The sequence below is a fragment of the Mauremys reevesii genome, linkage group 3, assembly GCF_016161935.1.
Source record: "Mauremys reevesii isolate NIE-2019 linkage group 3, ASM1616193v1, whole genome shotgun sequence".
NCBI lineage: Eukaryota > Metazoa > Chordata > Testudines > Geoemydidae > Mauremys > Mauremys reevesii.
In genome coordinates this window covers 129,751,275-129,775,007 of record NC_052625.1, presented here as the reverse complement: position 1 = coordinate 129,775,007, position 23,733 = coordinate 129,751,275, and the positions used below count along the sequence as shown (strand labels likewise).

General features: G+C 42.5%; 1 protein-coding gene across 1 annotated transcript in view; it reads left to right on the top strand.

The window, feature by feature from the left end:
- Positions 1 to 23,733, top strand: part of CRYBG1 (crystallin beta-gamma domain containing 1) — a 167,556-nt gene that overhangs the window by 5,828 nt on the left and 137,995 nt on the right. The gene's annotated exons all lie outside the window — the stretch shown is intronic.

Sequence of the window (23,733 nt, the reverse complement as noted above, 5' to 3'; positions counted from 1 at the left end):
GTAAGTGTATACATCTCAGAACAAAGAATGTAGGCCATACTTACAGGATGAAGGACTATCCTGGGAAAGCGGTAACTCTGAAAAAGATTTGAGGGTTGTGGTGGATAATCAGCTGAACATGAGCTTGCAGTGTGATACTGGGACCAAAAGAGTTGATGCATAAACAAGAGAATCATGAGTAGGAATAGATAGGTTATTTTCTCTCTATTTGGCACTGGTATGACCACAGCTGGAATACTGTGTCCAGTTCTGGTGCCCCCAACTCAAGAAGGATGGTGATAAATCGGAGAAGAGCCCCCAAAATTATTGAGATTAGAAAACATGGTTTATAGGTTATGCGTAAGCTACAATAGTGGTTCTCAAACTTTTTTTATGGACCACTTGAAAATTGCTGAAGGTCTTGGCGGACCACTTAATCTTTCCAAATGTAAAGCATTTGGATAAGTGCTATATTTTTAAAAACAATACTTTTTTTTGTTCTACAAATTAAAGCACACAACTGTATGGAGAGGCACAGCCTCCCCTTGCCTATGATACCTACCACCCATGGAATAGCCCAGTGGAATTGCTGGAAAACAAGAGGCTTTCCTGAATTTTCTGGAGTAAAACTTCTTCCCAAGAGAAGCCAATAAAGGACCTCTCAGGGTACGTCTACAGTATGAAATTAATTTGAACTTATTCTATTAAAATTTTCAGAAGTGATTTTTATACATTCGGTGTTGTCTGTCCCCACTAAAGCACGTGAATTCGGTGGAGTGCATCCACAGTACTGAGGCTAGCATCGAATGTTGGAGTGGTGCACTGTGGGAAGCTATCCCACCATTCTCGCAGTCCCCACTGCCCATTGGAATTGTGGGTTAAGCTCCTGGTGCATGTTGGGGCAAAAACATTCTCGCAGGTGTTTCTGGGTGTGTGCCATCACTCGCTCCTCATAAAAATATAACATAAGAATGGCCGTACTAGGTCAGACCAAAGGTCCATCTAGCCCAGTATCCTGTCTACCGACAGTGGCCAATGCCAGGTGCCCCAGAAGGAGTGAACCTAACAGGCAATGATCAAGTGATCTCTCTCTCTTGCCATCCATCTCCATCCTCTGACAAACAGAGGCTAGGGATACCATTCCTTCCTCCATGAAAGCTACAGCAGATGCCATACTACCAGCAGACGGTGCAGTATGGTGCACTGCCTGTCTCTTGGTACTATGAATCCACCTTGCGTGTCCTCTTGTCTTTCTATCTACTCTTTTTCTGCCGCAAACTCTGCTCTCCTGCTCTTGCATTGCTAGCTAATTTTTCCATGTCTGCCCTGGGCTCCCGTGGAAGCTACAGACAACAATTCCCTGCCATTTAGGGGCCATTGTGAACTTCCGCCGCAAACTCTGCTCTCCCATTCTTGCAGCTCTAACGAGCTTCCTGACTCCATGAAAGCTACAGAAGACAACCATTTACCACCTTTTATCGGCCATCTAGAACTGAACAGCTCTCCTACGTTTCGCGCCCTTTTTCCAGGATTATCTGTGTAGGCGCCAATGCACGGCAAGCATAGAGCCCACTCAGATCTCCGCTGCAGTTTTGACCATTGTAAATACCTCATGCATTATCCAGCAGACCTGCAAAACCGGACGAGGAAGTGACAACAGTGCGATTGCTATCCTGATGAGGACATGGACACAGACGTTCCTAGAAGCATGGCATGTGGCAATTGGGAGATCATGGTGGCATTGGGCCAGGTTCATGCCGTGGAACACCGATTCTGGGCCTGGGAAACAAGCACAGACTGGTGGGACCGCGTAGTGTTGCAGGTCTGGGATGATTCCCAGTGGCTGCGAAACTTTCATATGCGTAGGGCCACTTCCATGGGACTTTGACTTGCTGTCTCCTGCCCTGAAGTGTAAAGACACCAAAACGAGAGCAGCCCTCACAGTTGAGAAGGGCGTGGCCATAGCACTGTGGAAGCTTGCAACGCCCAACAGCTACCAGTCAGTCGGGAATCAGTTTAGAGTGGGCAAATCTACTATTGGAGTTGCTGTCATACAAGTAGCCAACACAATTGTTGACCAGCTGCTATCGAGGGTAGTGACTCTGGGAAATGTGCAGACCATTGTGGATGGCTTTAATGCGCTGGGATTCCCTAACTGCGGCGGGGCGATAGATGGCACTCATATCCCTATCTTGGCCCCAGCACAGCGGGGCGGCCAGTACATAAACCGCAAGGGGTACTTTTCCATGGTGCTGCAAGCAATGGTGGATCACAAGGGACGTTTCACCGACATCAGTGTGGGATGGACGGGAAAGGTGCATGATGCTCGCATCTTCAGGAACTTTGGTCTGTCTGAACAGCTGCAGGAATGGATTTACTTCCCAGACCAGAAAATTACTGTTGGGGATGTTGAAATGCCTGTAGTTATCCTCGGGGACTCAGCCTACCTCTTAATGCCATGGCTCATGAAGCTGTACACAGGCACCCTGGACAGTAGTAAGGAGCAGTTCAACTATAGGCTGAGCAAGTGCAGAATGGTGGTAGAATGCGCTTTTGGACGTTTGAAAGCACGCTGGTGCAGTTTTACTGACTCGGTTAGATCTCAGCACAACCAATATTCCAATTGTAATTGCTGATTGTTGTGTGCTCTACAATATCTGTGAGAGTAAGGGGGAGACATTTATGGTGGGGTGGGAGGTTGAGGCAACTCACCTGGCAGCCAATTTCACCAGGTGAACAGACAACAGGGCGATTAGAAGAGTGCAGCAGGGTGCACTGTGCATCAGAGAAGCTTTGAAAGCCATTTTCATGACTGGCCAGGGTACGGTGTGACAGTTGTGTTCGTTTCTCTTGAAGTTACCTGCCATATATATAGTGTGTGTGTGTGTGTGTGTCAAAATTGTTTAAAAACTGTTCTTTATTTGTTACACAACACAGTGAGAGAAATCAGAAGGTAGACCACGAGGGGGGCATAGTGGGTTAGGGGGGTGGAGGAGGAGGAGGGAAGGACAAGTCCAGAAACCAAAACAAAAGTTTGCATATGCCAGCTTCCTGCTGCTTGGGTGATCCTTTGGGTTTGAGTGTGAGGGTTCCTGTAGCCTTCCCGCCTCGTGTTCTTGGGCGTCTGGGTGAGGAGGCTATGGAACTTGGGGGGAGGGAGTTTGATTATACAGGGGCTGCAGCGGAAGTCTGTGGTCTTGCTGCCTTTCCCGCATTAGATCCACCATACAGCAGAGCATGTCAGTTTGCTCCGTCATGATCTTGCCCATAGCGTCCTGCCTGCTCTCATCGTGCCTATCCCTCCTCTCCATGTTCCTGTAATGCTTTATGGGACTCTGCAATTGTTTGTCTCCACACATTCAGCTGGGTCTTATCAGTGCAGGAGGACTGCATGAGCTTGTCGAACACGTTGTCCTGAGTTCGTTTTTTTTTTTTTCTGTCTTCTAATCTGGACCAGCCTCTGGGATGGAGTAGATAGGGGCTGTGTTGAAACATTTGCACCTGCAGAAGGAGGAAAAAGAGAGGGTAGTAGTTTAAAAGATAAATTTCAGGGAACAAAGGGGACACTTTGGTGAGAGTAAGCCATCACACACGTCCGGGCAACAGAATTCAGGTTGCAGGCAGCCTAGGGGCATGCGGGGTTCTGCTGCTTCTACATTCATTTCGATGCTTTCAAACTGCTGGGCCCTCTTTCCCCTAGCAAGCAATGCCTGGTGGGTTTGCCATATAAAAGGAGGGCCTGCGGGCTCTCTGGGATGATCCCTTCACACCCACACCCACCCACATACACACACTGTGTGGCTCCGATGAGGCTCTGCGCAGGGATTAACCCTTTAACCTAAATGTGAACAGCCCAGCGTGACTGGGTTTCTCCCCCCCCCCTTCCCCTGTCCCTCACCATGTGGCTCTGATCAGGCTCTCACTCACCAGAAGTACCTTCTCCAGAGTCATGGTCTGGGAGCCCACCTTCGGAGTGAGGGGAAGCTGTTGGCTCCAGCATTAAGAATAGTTCCTGGCTGGGGGGGGAAATGGATTCTTCACTTGCTGCCTGTGCACTATCCTCCTCCTCCTCTTTGTCCTCCAGTGACTCTTGCTCCATGCAACTGCCCCTTTGCAGGTGTCCACGGACAGTGGTGGGGTAATGGTGGTGTCAACCCCCCCCAATTGCATGGAGCTCACGGTAAAAGCCAAATGTATGGGGCTGTGACCCAGAGTGCCCATTTGCCTCCCTGGCTATTTGGCATGCTTGCCTGAGTTCCTTGATTTTTGTACGACACTGCTCTGTCTCCCTGTAGTAGCCTCTTTCCATCATGGCCCTGGAGACTTTAGCGTACCTATTGGCATTCCTTTTTTTTTTTTTTTTTTTATAAACATAGTTCTGCCATAACAGACTCGTCTCCCCAACATGCAATGAGAGACAGAACCGCTCGTTTGGACCATGCTGGAGCTCGTCTGTGAATCCGGGACTGCATGATCTCTTGTGATGGTGGACTCAGCATGGTCACCTGTGCTGATGGTGACCAAATAGGAAATGAAATTCAGGGCTTTTCCCACCCACCTGGCTAGTGCATTGGAGTTGAGAGTGTTGTCCAGAGCAGTCACAAGGGAGCATTCTGGGATAGCTCCCAGAGGCCAATAACGTTAAATTGCATCCACAATACCTTTAACCTGGGATTGCGATCTTGATTTAAGTGCTACTTCACTTGCCAAGATCGAGTACAAAAATCAGATTAAAGAGCCCTTTAAATTGAAAAAAAATGGTGTGGTTCGGTGGAAGGAATTTTTTTTTCCAAATTAACTCAGCTAATTCCAAAATAACAGACTAGTGTAGACTAGGCCTCAGGATCTATCTAGACGTTGGTTTCTATCTATTCACTGAAGTAACTGTTCTGTATAGTGAGCATAATTAACTGTTGGTACAGTTTACCAAGGGCTGTGGTAAATTCTCCATCACTGACAATTTTAAAATCAAGATTGGATGTTTTTCTAAAAAAAAAAAAGCACTAGGAATTATTTTATGGCCTGTGTTACTGGTGTGAAATGTGCCCAAAATAGTTACTTGAAGGGTTTCTGTTCAACAATACCACTTCTGCTGTCCATTGCCTATTTCCTTTTGTATCCAACTCTCCAGGGGTGCATAATTTTGTTGTTTTTTTTCTTTTACTTTCCATCCCTTCTTGAGCTATCTTCTACTGAAGAAAGGACTTTACAGCTGCACGCAAAACTACAGATGAACATTTCCAGTATCGCCGGTGTGCAGAGCAGATTGGAGCAGTTTCCTGCTAAATATATAGGACAGCTATTTACTGGAATTAAACTTTTTTTTCATTTTTTTCCTTGATATTTAATTAACAGAAAATATTTGCTAAGGGATACAAGCTATACAGGTGATGTATGGATCACAATTCAACAGCCTAATGAATCATTTCATATAGTATCTATCGAGTTGCATATTTCATTTCTTAAGACTCTGGCAAGTGGGTTGCTAATCATCCCATGTGCTATTGCCCAGTTACTTTGGGATATTCTCTTTGGAGATTGCTTAGTAAGGAAGGGTCTCTTGTACAGGTTTTGTTGTAATAGTAGGTAGCTGGAGGCGGAGAAGAAGAAAAATCCAGTAAGTAGGGGAAATCCTGAAGACCTAACAGTGGGAAATTACTGGTGTGATTTGGCAACAGTTACAGAATTTGAGCTTAGTCTAACGGATGCAAATGGAAGATTGCTTCACATGGCAAATACGGTATTAATTAGTTGTATTTCCTTGCTACTATAGAAGATTACTTATGGTTTTCAGCTAAATTGTTCAGGCACACCTGAGCCCCCTCCTAAAATATCAACACTGCTTCTTTCATTTAACTCCTTCACATACAAAGATATATTTAGCAAGGCCAACAAATATATTCTGGTGAAATAATGTAGTGTGATGAAAAGAGACTATAGCAACAGATAAATTATACATGGTCATCAATAAGTATAGGGGAAAAGAGCTTGTAAAATTCAATTATAGTAAGGAGTAGAATGCTACTTAGTCTGGTGATGAAAGAACACTAGATACAGTGGAGATTTACTGTATGTTTATCTTCAGGACTGGGCTCAAGAAGACTTAGTCTTCAGGATAAATCATGCTTTTCTATGTAAAAAAGCTGCAGGACGGTTCAAGTTGGACCAAAAAAATGGCTGAGTTTCTGTTGAATGATGCAGATGGAAGTGCTGGGTTTGACTACCTATATAATGACATGGACTTCCAGGCCTGTAGATATTGAAGTATCTACAGAGGCCACAGCCACTCTGCTTTGTGGCAGCCACTCTCTTCACAGACTCTCCAGTCGTGTCTGGACCAAGCTTCCAATGCCCCACAGAGGATTTGACAGTACAGAGTAGGATGTCTGACCAAGGCAGATGGCAAAATAGAAACCCCATCTGTATGACCTCTACATGTTTGAGGCACTTTGCTTTTGAAGGACCTGTCAGTATGATCCAGCCACTCCCCTTCTGTAGTGTTTCCTGGGGAGGATTTGGTCATAGGTATTTGTGCTGGGGTAACAGACATTGGACTTCTGCACCAATACTCAGCCCTTCCCGCATACTGTGAGATTAGTAGACATTCCCTCTGGATCTTGGGGCATCTTTGGGTTTGGAAGTCAGTATTCCCCACTCACTAAGTGGGAAAGCAAATCTCATCTCCAACAGGGGTTAAAGCAGAAATTCAGTGGCTTTCTGCCTAACTTTTGCCCTCCAGTGGCATTTTCTCAGTAAGGTATGATTTAACCTTCTTTTTTATGGCAAGAGAGATGATTAGCAATGTTTTCTTAACAATTTCACATTAATAATCATACTAGGAGACAGAGAAATGGATGTCTGGTAGCTTTTTGACAACATTTGTTGTGTTAATCACTGACTCATAACAGGAGCACTCCCTGGAGTTGTTGTCTGACCCCACTTTAAACGATAAGCTAGAGCTATATCAGTGTTTCTCAAAATGGGGGTCCAAAAGGGGGTTCCAAGGTTATTGTGAGGGGGAGGAGGGAAAGATCACCTTTTTCCTTGCCTTCAGAGCAAGGGAAAGTATGCAGTTTCCTTTAATCTTTCTGTTTTTGAAATTCTCATTGATAACAACCACTGCCATAAAGAATTCAAAACTATTGAAAATAATATCATAGGATGGATTTGGTAGAATAGGTACAACAAAAAGGAATTGGCTCCCTGGTGTGTATTACTACTTTTTCAAGTGGCTATTTTGTCCCACATTCCTTGTTTTCTCAGCAGGATACATTTATAGCCAGTCTAGAATGGGAGGGAGGGAACTCCTAGAACAAAACAAAAATATTTGTAATGCCAAAGAACCTCAGGCAGTACACCACTCCCCAATTTGGAACCATATTATCAGATAGCATAACAATGAGTCATTTTTTGGCAGCCAAATCCAACTACCTGACAGTGGCTGCATATGGAATTGGAAGAAGCTTTAAACAATAAGCTCAGAATTACTTTTAGATGAAGTCTAACAGAAATAAACCAACAGCCCTATTCTCTGTCCTTTTTTACATTGTCGGGTCAGAGTAGGCCCTTGTGTGAAGTCAATGCAGATGAATGATTGTAAATGAGGCCAAAATTGTGTCCCTGGAGGCTTACCGAATACATATTCTGTTGTGGGAAGAAGCTAGTTGCTGTTTTTTTTTGTTGCTTTTTTTTCTTTGGGTCAATGGAAATATTAATAGGAAAACATTTTTGCATTTAATGTAACTTTGATAAATATAACATTAGCTTTTAAAAGTACAAAGTAGTGATCAGATCATTGGTGTGTATGGAAAACCTATGAAAGGAGAATAGGTTACTTTTATAATGACCTAGTTCCCCTCAATTAGGGTGAAATTCTGTCTCTGTTGAAGTCAATGGCAAAATTCACATTGAAATCCTAGTCCAAAAATCACTCTTTCCCCAGATTGCTTTATTGGGAGCTGTGTCCTTTTCCACAGAAAGTGTGAAAGGATTTGACTGCCAGACACCCAATCTATGGACACCCTGAGATCCATATTAATCCTTACAAATTATTTCCCCAAGTGTTCTCTGGACAATGCCAGACCATATTCTGGTCTTGTTTCTTGTGAGAGATACAAAAGTGGATAACCTTAATATCCATCCCTTAATATGCTTGTTGGGTTTTGGGAAGATGCAGCAGTGGATAATCAAATAAAAGCCATAGTTCCTCTATTATATGCAGCTAAATACACCATTGTGATCAGGACATGTAGGTGAATGGGGACAAACCCAGGGATAGATTTAAGAGATAAGCTGCAACTTTATTAACTTAATACAGGTGTGGGGTCCTAGTTGTCTTATCCACACACAGTGGGAGTGGGACAGAAGGAGTAGAAAGAGCCCTGCAACTCAGGTCGGCTCCACTCTATTACAGTATATTTGTATAATTATTTGTGTGCAAGATTTCATTGGAATATTGTCTACCAGCACACTTCACCTTTTATATTAAGATTAATAAATGCAATCCAGCACAAAACTTTTGAAAGGTTAATCTCTGGCTGGTGGCAGATTTACTAGAGAGCAGACACCTGAAAAACCCTTTGTCCTGCCAAGATTGGGACAGTGCCTTATCTAGCCTACCAGAAAATGGAATTGAATACCACTGATATAAGTAACTGAAGTCATAGCATCCCTATGTGTATTACTACGGTTATGTGCCAAAATTAACATGGTTTTGTTCATTTTAACTTTCATTCAGCTTTACAATTGATATATCACATTTAAAAACTATAGCTGAAATAATCAAGGTAACTTCACAATAAAGTATTTGGCCTCAGACCTGGGTGGTGGTAAAGCAGTAAAGAGAAGGAATGGAGTATGCAAACAGGGGACCCCAAAATTATAAACTGCCCCAAGTCCCCATCAAACATAATCCAGCCCTGATAGTACCAACAGGCTGCTATATAGGCAAAATTATTCTTTAATAATCTAGCTATTCTACCAGAGGCACTAATCTCAGATTAAAAAACAGAACAAAAATAATCTAGAATTCATTATTTATAAACAAATTACATCAATTAGGCTCAACTATTATGAAGACTACAAAACTTTTGGGAAGTAGACCATCTCCTACAGCAGAACAAGATCTAGGGTCAAGTTAAGAGTAGCCCCCACTAGCTAATCCTCAATTCTGTTTGTTCACAAATCAATAGGGACACCTATAAAAATTAACCATGCTGAAAATCCAGGTTGTGGTGTATAATTGTTACATACAAGGGTACAGAGCAAACTTACAAAGATGTGCTTTTTAAATGTTCATCTATATACTTCTTGTGGGCACCCTAAAACAGCCACACAGGAAATTGTTATTCAGCAATGGAAGAACTTCTCTCACATGTAGATCATTAGATTAATTCCATTCTTGTGATTTATAATTTAAGACACTGTACATCATCCAAAATAATAGGATGGACTCCTCCCTAACTATCCGGAACCCTGTGAACAATTTTCTTAATTAGAATGAATAAGCAAGAGCTTAATGTAAGCGTATTATCCAATACCACTAACATATTGTATGAGGGAGATGAGATTTGCTGGAAGTGAAATTCCCCAAAGTTCTAGTGTGTTGAAGCAGATAATAAATGCAGACTTTAAATATTAGGTGGAAGTTTTAATAAACTAGAGAGAGCACTTTAGGGCTTCCAAGAGCCCATTGTTAAATTTTACCACCAAACTGAAGGGAAGGTGGGGTTGATTTAATTGTCTCTGATAGAGTTCATCCCCTCTCCGGAAACTAGCCAGTCATCCCTGCCAGAGGAGACTTTTCCCTAATTGTATAAGTATAAAAATACTTTTAAAGACCTTGTTTGTTTGTTTTTTGGTTTAGAACTGGGCCAGGTTGCATCAGATGGCCAGTATTTTCAGGAAATTTCACTATGGTCAAAAATCATGGCCTCATCCTTTTGAAATTACATGTTGGATACTGTAGTATACTATGAATGTACTACACTGCGGCGTGTTCTGGAACCAAGTATAAATATTTCCAGTAGCTGCACTTATTGTTTTAAATGCAGTTATTTTAATAATCTTAATATGTTTCTTTACCAAGCACCAATCTCTGATCTCTCCTGTTGGCAAGCCAACATACCCTTGGCACTACACACATGGGTTTATCAAATGATAAAGGTGACATTTTTGTGGCAGCTTCTTTTAAAATATTGGCAACACATCACTGAGATAAAAATAAAATCACTAGTTTAATATAACATTATTTGGGAATAATATAATAATAAATATTAAAATACTTTCCATTAGACACTAGACAAAAATTTAAGATCAGCAGTTCTCAAACTGTAGTAAATGTATGTGGAATGCAAGATGTGAACTTGTGGTATGTGGTTTTTCTTTAAAAATAAAAAATTGCATGCTCTCAAATAAAAATCCATTATAGCTATACTGATTACAATTACAAAGTTGGTATTCTAAATACTTTTGTACAGTAGATCTTAATGTTTCAGAACTAATTAGATAGTGCTAATTTAGATAGTGCAGCAAAAAGCAGCTGAATGAATTCTCTGTCTTGAAACAAACTGAAAGAGAGATTATGCAGCCATCAAGGCCCCACTCCTACAACAAGCTCCATGCAGGTGCAAGGGTCTGACTGAATGGAGTAATTTGCAGGATTTGGATTGATACCGTATGGTTTTGAGTCCTGATTTAAGGGGACCAGTTGCCCAGATATATCCGAATTTTCCTGGTAGTTCCTATGTCCTGGCCTTATTTATTGAAACTAGGATTTTGACCTGGTTTATATAAATCCTTGCATGTCTTATCATTCCAGGAACATCTTGCTTGTATTCTCCATTCTCTGTATGAATATGCCTAGAATGTATGAAAAATGATTTTATGAATTTAAAAGAAAATAAATACAATAAAATATTTATGTTGATATTTAATACTTAGTATTGATATAGCACTGTAAAGCATTGTAGATATTAATTATGGGTGCGTAAGTATTATCCTTATTTTATAGATGAAAAAAACTAAAGAAGTCATGAAAAATAGTCTTTCTTTTCACATTGTTAAATCACTCCTGGAAAAAAAAGACATTAATTTAATAACATACAGACATAATGTACCCACAGATAATGCAGTTCATATCTTTTATATGAAATGTATGCACATCTGATTTAAGGTTATCACATTAATATATCTGGAAATAATAATACTTCGATTTTACCAGTACATATTGCTTTAAATTTTGTAAAATACTCGTAAGGAAAGCCTCACAATAATTTTGTGAGGTAGGTAATTAAACATTATCACCATTTTTCAGATGGAAAAACGGAGGCAGAGAAAGGTTAAGTGACATTCCCAATACCATATAACAAATAATTGGATTAAAACTCATTAGGTTCTGATCCCAATCCTGTGTGTTGTCCATAAATCCTGGCTATGTCTTTCTATTATTTGTAGTTCCAATATCAGCATTGTCACAGTACTGAGTCTGAAAATACCCAGGAAAAAAACCAAAACCATAATGGAATAATACACATTAATCTTATTCTAAGAAGTAGCTGAATAAGTTTTCAGTTTGTTTTTAGTGCCTTTGATCTTTTTGGAAACCTCATATTGATGTCAGTGGAACATCAGCATGTAAAACAAAGGTAATATATAGTCTTATGTGCAATACAACATTGAGCTTCTCTCACTTCATCTAATAACTTAAAGTTCCCAGTACTGAAACAAAGAATTAACTGCTATCTACAAGTAGTTATTCTATACTACAGTTAAAAGATTACTTACTGTGTATCAGTTTAAAGCCTTTTGATAAAACTTTAGTTTCTTTTCTTTATTGTATTGCATAACTCTAAGCATCTACATTTTGACCTGTCATCCCAGTGATTCATGACAGCCTCCTCTGTTGGCTAATTTACAGTAGCTGTAGTGGGGTTTGACATGGCATTGGAATAAGGTGCATAGATAGCACAGTGATGGGCATAGCATAAGAACCTTGGTAGATATAAATATCTTGTGCAAATCACGATGGTTCCATTTAAGTCAACAGAGCTATGCCATTTTACATCAATGGAGATTCCTGCCCATTATTTATGTATTTATCACATCTGATAGTAACTGCTCTGAGCAGACAGTTCTCAGCTTTTTGTTAAAAGAATGCACTGAACTGAAACACATCTGATTCATAGCTGACTATCATGACGGATCAAATTCATCTGAGGTATGACTCCATTAGCATTAGTGGACTTAACAGGGGATGAATTTGTCTCACTGACTACAGTCATTTCTTTTGCTTTATAGTCTTATAGCTTTGATAATGCAGTTTAGAATTAAAAAGACTGCTGCACTGCTTAGTCTACTTATACTTTTGAGTAGAAGTCTCCTTATTAAGGAGGAATGTAAGACTATCTTTGCAAAACAAATCTACATGAAATTCAAATCCTGAGGTTGTTATATTTCTTCTTTGTTATACTTACGCAACTCTTATTTTATGAGTTACAGCAAAATTGGTAAAACTTCAACTGTATTTGTGAGTAAAAAGATGAGTGTACAGTGCACATAAAGTAGGAGGGTGAAGGATTACTGAGTATGGGGAAAAAACAGCAGAAGGATTATAGTCCTCTTGAGCTGCCAAAAGGAGAGTAAGCATGAGTGAAAAGTGTATGTGTGTGTTTGTGGAGTGGGGGTGGATTATAGTATGTTTAAAATATCGAAACAGACTGCACTTTGTACATTTGAGACAAGGGTACTGGCAGGTATATTAGGGGGCAAATATTTATTTTTATATTTAATAAGATGAATCCACCATTATGATACTCCAGATTTACTGTGGTTGCCGTGTTAGTCTGTATCAGCAAAAAGAATGAGGAGTACGTGTGGCACCTTAGAGACTAACAAATTTATTTGAGCATAAGCTTTCGTGTGCTAAAACCCACTTCATCGGATACATGCAGTGAAAAATACAGTAGGAAGATATATATACACAGAGGACATGGAAAAATGGATGTTGCCATATTAACTAAAACAAGAGTGATCAGTTAAGGTGGGCTATTATCAGCAGGACAAAAAAACGTTTGTAGTGATAATCAGGATGGCCCATTTCCAACGGTTGACAAGAAGGTGTGAGTAAGAGTAGGGGGGGAAATTAGCCTGGGGAAATAGGTTTTACTTTGTGTAATGACCCATCCACTCACAGTCTTTATTTAAGCCTAATTTAATGGTGTCCAGTTTGCAAATTAATTCCAATTCTGCAGTTTCTCGCTGGAGTCTGTTTTTTAATTATTTTGTTGTAATATTGCGACTTTGAGGTCTGTAATCAAGTGACCAGGGAGGTTGAAGTGTTCTCCGACTGGCTTTTGAATGTTATAATTCTTGACATCTGATTTGTGTCCATTTAGTCTTTGCGTAGAGACTGTCCGGTTTGGCCAATGTTTGGCAAAGGGGCATTGCTGGCACGTGATGGTATATATCACATTGGTAGATGTGCAGGTGAACAAACCTCTGATAGTGTGGCTGATGTGATAGGTCCTATGATGGTGTCCCCTGAATAGATATGTGGACAGAGTTGGCAACGAGCTTTGTTGCAAGGATAGGTTCCTGGGTTAGTGTTTTTGTTGTGTGGTTGCTGGTGAGTATTTGCTTCAGGTTGGGGGTCTGTCTGTAAGTGAGGACTGGCCTGTCTCCCAAGATCTGTGAGAGTGAGTGATTGTCCATCAGGATAGGTTGTAGATCCTTGATGATGCGCTGGAGAGGTTTTAGTTGGGGGCTGAAGGTGACAGCTAGTGGCGTTCTGTTACTTTCTTTGTTGGGCCTGTCTTTAGTAGGTGACTTCTGGGTACTCTTCTGGTTCTGTCAATCTGTTTCTTCACTTCAGCAGGTAGGTATTGTAGTTGTAAGAATGCTTGATAGAGAGCTTGTAGGTGTTTGTCTCTGTCTGAGAGTTTGGAGTGAATGTTCTAAGATACAACCGCAAAAATAGTCTTAAAAATAGTCTTAAAAAATAGTCATCTCACAATTGTTAAATCACTGGAAAAAAAACATTAGTATAATACCAGACATAATGTACACACAGATAATTCAGTTTATATCATTTATATGAAGAGCATACGCATCTGGTTTTAAGATTATCACATTAATATATCTCAAAATAATAATACTTAGCTACTTTTTGCTTATGTTCCTTCAGAATCTGTATGACTTGCTTAATTTAGCAGTTTGTTTCCGCACCTCCTCTTTTGACACTTCTTGGGCAGTACAAGAATTTTTATTTTGATTAATATGAGGGGAGCACGTATTGGGACAAGGAGCTGGTTGTTTTGCAGGGTTCTTAATGTGGGCAATTGGGCTGGTTAATACACAGTGGGACTGCTTAATACAGATATAAGGAGTTAGACAGCTTTAACCCTCAAGCAATTCCTACGTATCACCAGAAACATGTAGGAACAGCTCTGCATTTAATTTATTCCTGAGGGCATCCTGTGCCAAAAAATTAAGAATTCTGTGCCAAAAAATTGAAAGTGCTATGCACAATATTTTAAAATTCTGCAAGCTTTATTAATAAATAAATGCAGAGGCTCCAGAATGGCAGTGGGGAGCACAGGCCACTGGGTGTATGAAGGTGGGAGATCACCCTGCAGCCTCCCCACCCTCCACATCTGGGACACGGACTCAGTGGTGACATTGCACCCGACCCTGACACAACACAAGGCCTGTGCCTGCCCCAGAAACACCCTGGGGCCTTGCCCGTGTGCGCCAGGTGCACCAAGTGTGGGGCAGGCAGGCTCAACCAGGTAGGATCCAAATGTGGAAGGGCTCAGTGTGGGGGGATCAAGGTGTGGGGTGAGAGGATTCTGTGTGGGACGATCTGGGTGCAGGTAGTTTAGTGGGGGGTCTATGTGGGGGCGGGGATCTGGATGCAGAGAGGCTCATGCGGGGGGAGTTCCAGGTGCAGGGGGGATGGGACTCTGCAGGGGCTTCCAAGTGAAAGAGGTTGGGGCTCAGCAGAGGGGTCTGGGTGTGGGGGTCTCAGCAGGGAGGTCTGGGTGCTGGAGAAGTAGGGCTTGGTGGGGATCTGGGTGCAGCTAGTTGGAGGTCAGTGGTGTTGGGGTCTGGATGTGGGGGCTCAGGGTGATGCGGGATGAAGCTTGTCAGGGTGGAGGTTTGAATGCAAGGAGCTCAGTGGGGGTGGTCTGGGTGCAGGGATGGGGGCCCGGAGGCAGGGGGTCTGGGTGCAGGGGGGCTCCAGGTGCAGGGGTTGAGGTTCAGTGGGGTGGGATTCAGGTATGAAGGAGGAGAGGGGGGGTTCTGGGTGTACAGGATGAGGCTTGGCAGGAGTGTCTGGGTATGGGAGGTCCAGATGCATGGGGGCTGGGGAGCTGAGGAGCGATGGGGGCAGGAAGCAGGGGAGGATGCTGAGCTTCCTGCAGCTGGGGGAGGTTTCTGGGGGTGGATCTGACACAGCCCCAGCCAAACCTTGCAGGGGAAGAGGAAGTCCCATCCTCTCCAACCCAGCCAGGACTAGCAGCTGATCCCAGCTCAGGGTAGGAGCCACTGTCTGCGGTGTCCCCAGCCCCACAGTGATTTACCTCTCCGCCAGCTGCTCCGGGTGCCTGAAACAATGTACCTGCACAGCTAGGGAGTAGTGTGTAACTGCTCTTGCATTTTCCCTTTGCTTTCTGGTCAGAAAGTCATTTTTCTGTGGGGAAGCAAAGAAATCTGGAGGGGACATGAATTCTGCGCATGTGCAGTGGTGCACAATTCCCCCAGGACTATTACTTGCAGACCCATGTACTTAAAGAGTCAGTGCAGATTTACTGATACCTAAATAATTTACTTAAGATTGGACAGCATTGAAATTAGTCAATATAGATTCATATCCTTTACGTATTTAATCAGTCATATTGGCATATAAGTATTTAGATAACTATTACTATTTTTCTATTTAGATTGTAAATTCTTGAAGGCAGGGACTGTTCTTCTTGCATGTGCTTCTAGCACAACTATGGCTGTCCATAAATAATAATAATAAAAACAATTGTAAATTAATTATTCATATTTTGTTGCTAAAACCACTAATAAAACAAATATTTGTAAGAATCTTCTCTGTGTATGCATAAATTAGTTCAGTTAAAAATTTTCAGAGTAGCTTCTGCATAAGTTACTAAGAACTAAAAGTACAAAAATTTTCAAGTTCTAAAACAAGCCATTTGGGGTAATTAATATCCATAACTAAAAGGTTAAAACTTGTTAACTGTAGTTTATCCTATGATTCAAAAACAGTATCATTGATTTATTTCAGTCTTAAACAAAAATCCTCCTCTGGCTTAAAATGAATCATGGAAACTTTCAGGCCCAAAAGATTATTTTTTAAAACATTAGATGAGAATCCAGAGAATGACAGTGGAACACTAGTTACAACCTAAACTATGAGACAATAACCATGCTATGATAAAACCATAAGAACAATATATACATTAATTAAAAGGAAATAATTTGAAAAATGGGAATGAAAAGAAGAAACAAAGAAATATTTAAAATAACCTAAAAATGAATCTGTCTTTACCGTACATAATATAAGGTGATTCGTAAGAAACAAATGAGTTTATTGAAAACATAGATTAGGCTCTGATTCAGGAAAGCATTGAAGCAAGTGTTTAATTTTAAGATGTGCTTAACCACTTTCCTGAATTATGGCCTTACTCTATAAATATTAGATATTCATATGCTATGAACAATTAGTTGAAAATATTGTGTGCAATTTTTGATGTTTCTGTCAATGTATTATTAAACTGCAAGAACACAGCAGTACTTTGAGATGAAATCAGAATGGCAATATTAGAATGCATGAATATTTCTTATGTCCAACACTCTCTACTAAAGACCTCAATCCGTGAAAGTAATCTGCCTGCACAGACCATTAAGCACCTGCAGAGTTCCACTGACTTTAGCATTATCACTTCATGTTGTTCATGTTATATTTCAGTTTGTCATTTAACTATATAAATTTGTTTTCAGTCTAGTTATATGGTTTGTTTGTCCAACAACAATGTGAAAGCAATTAGACTCAAGTTAAAATTTCACATATGGGCATTAAAGAATTAATAAACAAAATGCTTACACTTTGTTGATTTCATTTTTGGCTCCAGGAAGGACAGATTGCTTATTGGTAAGCTCCAGATGCTAAAAAACACCATCGCTAATCAATGCTCTCATTAAGTGGGCTTGCCTTGATACACAGCAACTATATGGCACTTTACAAACATTAGTATTCAGTCCAGGATCAGACACAGTCTCTGTAGATAGTAAATATTTAACTGTTTATATAAATCAATATTAACTATGGATAGGGTTGCCAACTGTCTAATTGCACAAAACCGAACACCCTTGCCTGCTGCTTCTCTGAAGCTCCTTCCCCTACTATCTCCATCCCCCCTCCCTCTGTCACTCACTCTCCTCCACCCTCACTCTCTCACTCATTTCACCGGGCTGGAGCAGGGGGTTGGGGTGCGGGGGTGGGGGGCTCCAGGAGGGGGGTTGGGCGTGGAAGGGGGGTCCGGGATGAGGCAAGGGGTTGGGGTGTGCAAGGGGGTATAGGCTCTGGGCTGGGGGTGCCAGTTCCATGATGGGCCCAGAAATGAAGGGTTCAGGGTGCAGGAGGAGGCTCCGGGCTGGGGCAGCGGGTTGGGGTCTAGGAGGGAGTTTGGGTATGGGAGGAGGCTCCAGGCTGGGGCAGGCAGTTGGGGTGCAGGCTCCAGGTGGCACTTACTTCAGGGGGCTCCCCAGCAGCGGTGACATGTCCTCAGCTCCAAGGCAGAGGTGCGGCCAAGCAGCTTTGTGCAATGCACGCTGCATCACCCGCAGGCACTGCTCCCACAGCTCCCATTGGCTGTGGTTTCTGGTCAATGCGGGCTGCAGAGTTGGCACTCAGGGGCAGCGCGTGAAGCCCCCGGCCGCCCCTATGACTTGGAGACAGAGGAACATGTTGCCGCTTCTGGGAGCCCCGCGGAGCCAGGAAGGGAGTCTGCCAGCCCCACCAACCGGACTTTTAACGGCCCGGTCAGCTGTGCTGACCAGAGCCGCCAGGATCCCTTTTCAACTGGACGTTCTGGTCGAAAACCAGTCACCTGGCAACCCTAACTATGTAGTTAAATCAAGGAAGCATAAGATTCAAAAGTTGTTGGAGAAATTGTGAGTTTTAAAATGCACAATTTATCCTTATGCAGAGGGCCAGCATAAGGGTTATGCACCACTTAAGTCCTTAAAATAGGGCTGAAGCAGGACTTGAGTATTGCATAAGTCTTGTGCTAGCCCTCTGCACTGGGGTGACTTTCACCCAAACAGGAAAAGATTGACTTTGCTAATGACAAAGTGGAAAAAAAACTGAATATGCAACACAGGAGGAGGCTGCACAGGCTTTTTCTTGGTGGGACTCTCTTGCTATGAACTAATTGGATGAAGAGAGAAGAAGTAAAATCAGGTTTGTGTGCTTTGAAAACTGGCAAAAATAAAATAGTATACAGACTAATGTAGTATCCTGGAACTCCCAAATCTTGCCTGACTGAAATCTGTTTTTACACCCTGCCAGGCCTCTGAGGGCTGCACCTAATTTGCATAAAGTTGAGCAAATTACTCCCACTGCAAGGATCAAGATGGAGCATGGCAACTTGGTAACTGTAGTCTGTGTGGGTTGCACCTCTATTAAAAAGAAGGGTGGTTGTGAGCTACGCTGTAGAACTCCTTGGTATATATATGGCCTGCAAGCCACATTTTGGCCTCCCCAAAAGGAGGGAGCTGCTTTTTGTAAGTTTTGTAGTTTTGCTGCTCCAACTCAAAGCACATTTTCTCGTCAGGTGGTGGGATACCAGTGCAAGAACCTCCTGTAGATACCAAAAATATTTTTTTTTCTTTGGGGCATGGTTTGTATCAGATTTGAGGGGCTCCAGCCTATGTGGCTATTTGTGGAGCAAAAGGGCTCCTATAAATACTTTACAATTATTTCACAGCACCTAAATGAACCTAAATAAACCATTTTTATAAGCTCGATTTTGTTTTACAAATTCTATTTAGTCCTCTCCACAATTAGCCACATCATTTAAAGGACTAGTGCTAGGTAAATTCCCTACTCAGACAAAATTCCCACTGGCTTCTTCAGTGGGAATTTTGCCTAGCTAATGATTGCAGGATCAGGCCCTACATCAAAAATTTTAACAAGAGTTATTAGTATATAAATGGATGAAATCCTGGCCCCACTGAATTCAATGGGAGTTTTGTTGCTGATTTCAGTGGCGTTAGATTTCACACAATGATTTTTAAGGGTTTCTTGGTGGACTCTGAATGTGCATAACTAGAATTTTAAAAGTAAATGGTAGTCTTCATATGCAGATTCTTGGAGAAGTTTTTTCATATCACCATAATGTTGGAAGAAAAGCTAAAACAGGAAACTCAGTGGTAATTTATTATGATTATTAATAATTATTTATACAGTGCCATAGATGTATACAGTATTTTACAGACAAATAAACCAATGTTTTTTCCATAAAGGGTTTATAATCTATTTTTTTCAGTGGAATTTCACAAGTTATTACATAAAATCCATTTCTGGAAGACAGAACAGTGTTGATTATCTGGAATAATAGTATGGAAGGTGCAATAATTAATCAGTAATTCATGCTTTCTCACATCTAAATTATTTAATTCCTGCCACAGTTCTGGAGCATTTTAATGTTTGTCTGATGATGCCCACTTTAATCTCAAAATATTTATTTGTGTAAATCTTGTATGTTTTAGTGTAGACAAGCTAACATGCTTTCCAGCCATTCAGAATTACTGAGTAGATGATATTATTAGTGCCAGTTCTAGTCTGAAAACTTGGGGAGGAAAGAGGAATATCTACACCTCTACCTCGATATAACGCTGTCCTTGGGAGCCAAAAAATCTTACCGAGTTATATGTGAAACCTCATTATATCAAACTTGATTTGATCTGCTGGAGCACGCAGCCCCGCCCCCCGGAGCGCTGCTTTACCGTGTTATATCCAAATTCATGTTATATCAGATGGCGTTATATCGGGGTAGAGGTATCTTTGGTCTTTTTCGCCATGCTGAATGAGACTAAAGTGAAAGGTGATAGAAAACTGTTAGCCAAGGAATCCTGATCTACTGATCTCTAATCCAGCAGTTCTCAAACTGTGAGTCCAGACTCCAAAGTGGGTAAATGGGGTCACCAGGGCTGGGATTAAACTTGCTGGGGCCTGAGCACCATCACCCAGGGTTGGGGCCCAAAGGCTTCAGCCCTGGGTGGCAGGACTCAGGTTACAGGCCACCCACCCAGGGCTGAAGCCCTTGGGTTTTGGTTTCCTCTTCACCCCGCCCACTTGAGGTAGTGGGGCTTCGGCTTTGGCCCCAACCCGGGGCTCGGGTGGGCTCAGGCTTTGATCCCCCCCCTTGGGGCCATGTAGTAATTTGTGTTCTCAGAAGAGGATTGTGGTGCAATGAATTTTGAGAACGGGATCTATTTGTTGCATGCTCTTTCTTTTAAATTAATTAAATAAATGTAACTATTCCAAAACTAAATTGGTTTAGATAAAATCTAGACTGACTTTGTTCATGAATATAAATGTCAAGACTGTCAATGTGTGACCTGACCATAATTTTAATGTTAATAAATAACTAATATCTGTGGCTTTCGCTAGTCAGCATGGTATCTAATGGTATTCATAACATTCTTTCTAAAAGAAAATGACCAACATTTTCTAACTAAACTTAGGGCCCTAACTCCATATTTAGGCACCAGAATATAAGTAGCTTCATTTTCAGACATGCTGAGTATCCACAAATCTGAATGAATTCTGGCCATTTTGCATTTGAAAATCAGGCCACTTAACATTTAGGCACAGACAGTTACATTTAGGCCTGGTGACTTCAAAAATGTTGGTCAATGTTAAAAAATAGCTATGTCTGTTGGACAGTTATAGTTCCCATCAGCCTGAAGCATTGTCTAATGTATTAGATGATAAATGAATCTCAAAGGTGACAAATGATGTGGCAGTCTTATCTGCTGTCTTCAATGCTTCCCTCCTACCCTCGAGCCAAATCTCTTTCTCTTGGGTGGAAGAAACGTACCTTGTGTCTGCAATGGAGCAGCACGTTGGCTAGGCAAGCGTTGCATAAGGGAGTGACACAGGGCCCTGGGCAACCGGGCTCAGCAGAAAACAACATGAGAATGTATAATTTGCACCCTGGACATGGGTAATGCAAACCTCTCCCTTCCTGTGCAATAGACGGTGGCCCGGCTACTGTGCTGCTTTCTCAGCGGGGAGGGATTGAGGGTGACGGTTTGAGATGAGGGAGGAGGGAACAATCAGGAAAGCGTTGGAGCTCGCTCCGCGCCGCGGGAAAATTGGGAACCCCAGCGACTGGGCGAAGAGGGAGGGATTTGCAGCATCGGCTGCTGCTAGGTGAACGTAGGCGGTGCTGGGGCAGCCCACAGCTGGTCCCCAGGGGGTGCTGCGCCTCCCGCTGTCTGCGCTAAGCACCGGGCTCTGGCTCCAGCCCCCTCATTCGCTGGCGAGTTCCCTGCCCGCCCGCCCGCCGCTCCGGCTCCGGCTCCGGCTCCAGCTCCAGCAGCGCTCGGCATGGAGAAGCGGGGGCGCAAGCGGTTCGGGAAGCTCTTCCACTGGAGCGAGTCTGAGGACTCGGAGCCGGAGGTGGGCGCGGAGACGGCGTCCCCCCGGCCGCAGGTCGGGAGCAGCAGCCTCCCGGAGCGGGAGCCCAAGAAGCGCTCGGCGTTCAGCCACTGGCGCCTGAAGAAGCAGCAGCAGCAGCAGCCGGGAGAAGGGGGCGGCGGCGGCGGCTGCATGTCCTTGTCTCCCGGGACCTCCGCAACCAGGTAACAACCCCCCCTCACTTCGCGTCCTGCTCTGTCTCCCATTCCCCGCGGCGGCTCCCCGCTCTCCGAAACCTGCTGGGCTCCTACCGGGCAGCCGCCCCCTTCCCCGGAGCGCAGCGCAGCGCAGCGCAGCCCGCCCCGCTTCAGGGTCTTTGCCTGTCCCCTGCGGACCAGCGCCCCCAAATCAGGCTGGCGCGGGGAGAGAGGCTGGCGCTGGAGCCCCCGCGTATGTCCCACGGTCCCGGATGGAAGTGATTTGCCACATACAGGCTTCATATCCTTGAACCTTGGAGGGAATTAGAGATGAGCCAAAACAGGACCCATCTACCATCCTCAGCCAGGACCAGGTCCGAACCACCGCTAGTCTGGTCAAGCGAAACTCTACCGTTGGGAAAGTTAAGTCCAGCTTTGGTCCCCCTCTGAATACTGAACTGCCTGGTCTGCGTGGGGGTGCGTGTGTACGTGTGTGTACACGTACCTGAAACACATATGCCTGAGATGTGCAGGTGCTTACTTTGACCTGGGAATCGATATATTTCCCACAGTAAATGGACTAAACACATTTCAGCCAAATCATTGGGGAATTACTTAAGTGGGTGTTGTAGTCTCAAAAGACTGTTTACAGGTGAGGGGTAGAGCATTTGTTTGCACAATATTCACATTTACAAATACAGCTGGATTTCCTTGGATCTGAGTCATGTTGCTGAAACCCAGAACACAATTCACCAAGTCATGTACAATTTTAAGCTTTTTGTTTCTAAAAGAGAATGTGTAGCTGAAAGATAGTTGCTTACTTTCAATAATCCTTTGCATAGAAGCAAGGACTGATAATGTCAACATGTTTTGTGTGTAAATCAATAAATGTATTAATGGGCATAAGTAACAGTAACCCTGTGCCTGAGGCAGAAAGAAACTTCCTGGGTAAAAAGAAGTTCATAAAATGCACATGATGTGTTTTCAGTAGCTGCTATAATAGTGGTTGACTTGGTCCATGTTCTTTCTCCACTCCTGGGCTCAGCACAGAAATGTGGAAGGAAGGAAAAGGGTCTTTAAAACTTTTTCTGTGGCATTTTCCCCTTATTTTCATCCCCCAGTGTAAGTTGGAGCAAGCCTCAGGGCTCCAACAACCCTTAGAGGGCTGCCCTTCTGGCATTGTAGAATAGCCAAAGTGTGGTATATTCCTGCCATAATTATGATGGATATCTTCTTTGGTGTCAGTTGCAGACCCTTTATACTGCTGGAGCTGTAGGGTAATTGAAAATCAGGCCTTTTATATATTTAATGAATTCATGGGTGATTACAGCAAATTTGAGTGAGTACTCCAGACAATACATTTCAGACCTGAAGCTCATCTGAACAGCAAAAGTCTAGACAGTAGAGAATCAGTAGTGTTAGTGTTATGTTGATTCAAAAGTGCCCAAAGTAAAATATACATTTCTCAATAATAGATCATTCAAAATTTGAGAAATGTTTATATGTGGGAGGAATATGTCTTTGGGTGTATATAATATTTTTACAAAATTAATGGTAGTCACGTGTACCCATTAAAAATATTGACTACAGCTGTTTGCATTTGAATGTGTATATGGAACAACTTTAAATATTTTTCATATTTTTGTACAAATATTAAAAAGTCCCTTGCAGAATGATTGAAATAGAAACTGATGTGTTTTATAATCCTGTTTAACAGCCAAATTCAACTCAATGTTCCTTGATGGGACACTTAAAACAACACATACTCTACTTCCTCCTCACCAAAAGGCAGAATCCCAAATACAGCTTTTTATAACCAGGGTAAGAAGAGTCAAAGACTCAGTGAAGTATTGAAGGTCCCCTGCTATGGGAGGTGTTCAGGTACGGTAATAGGTAATT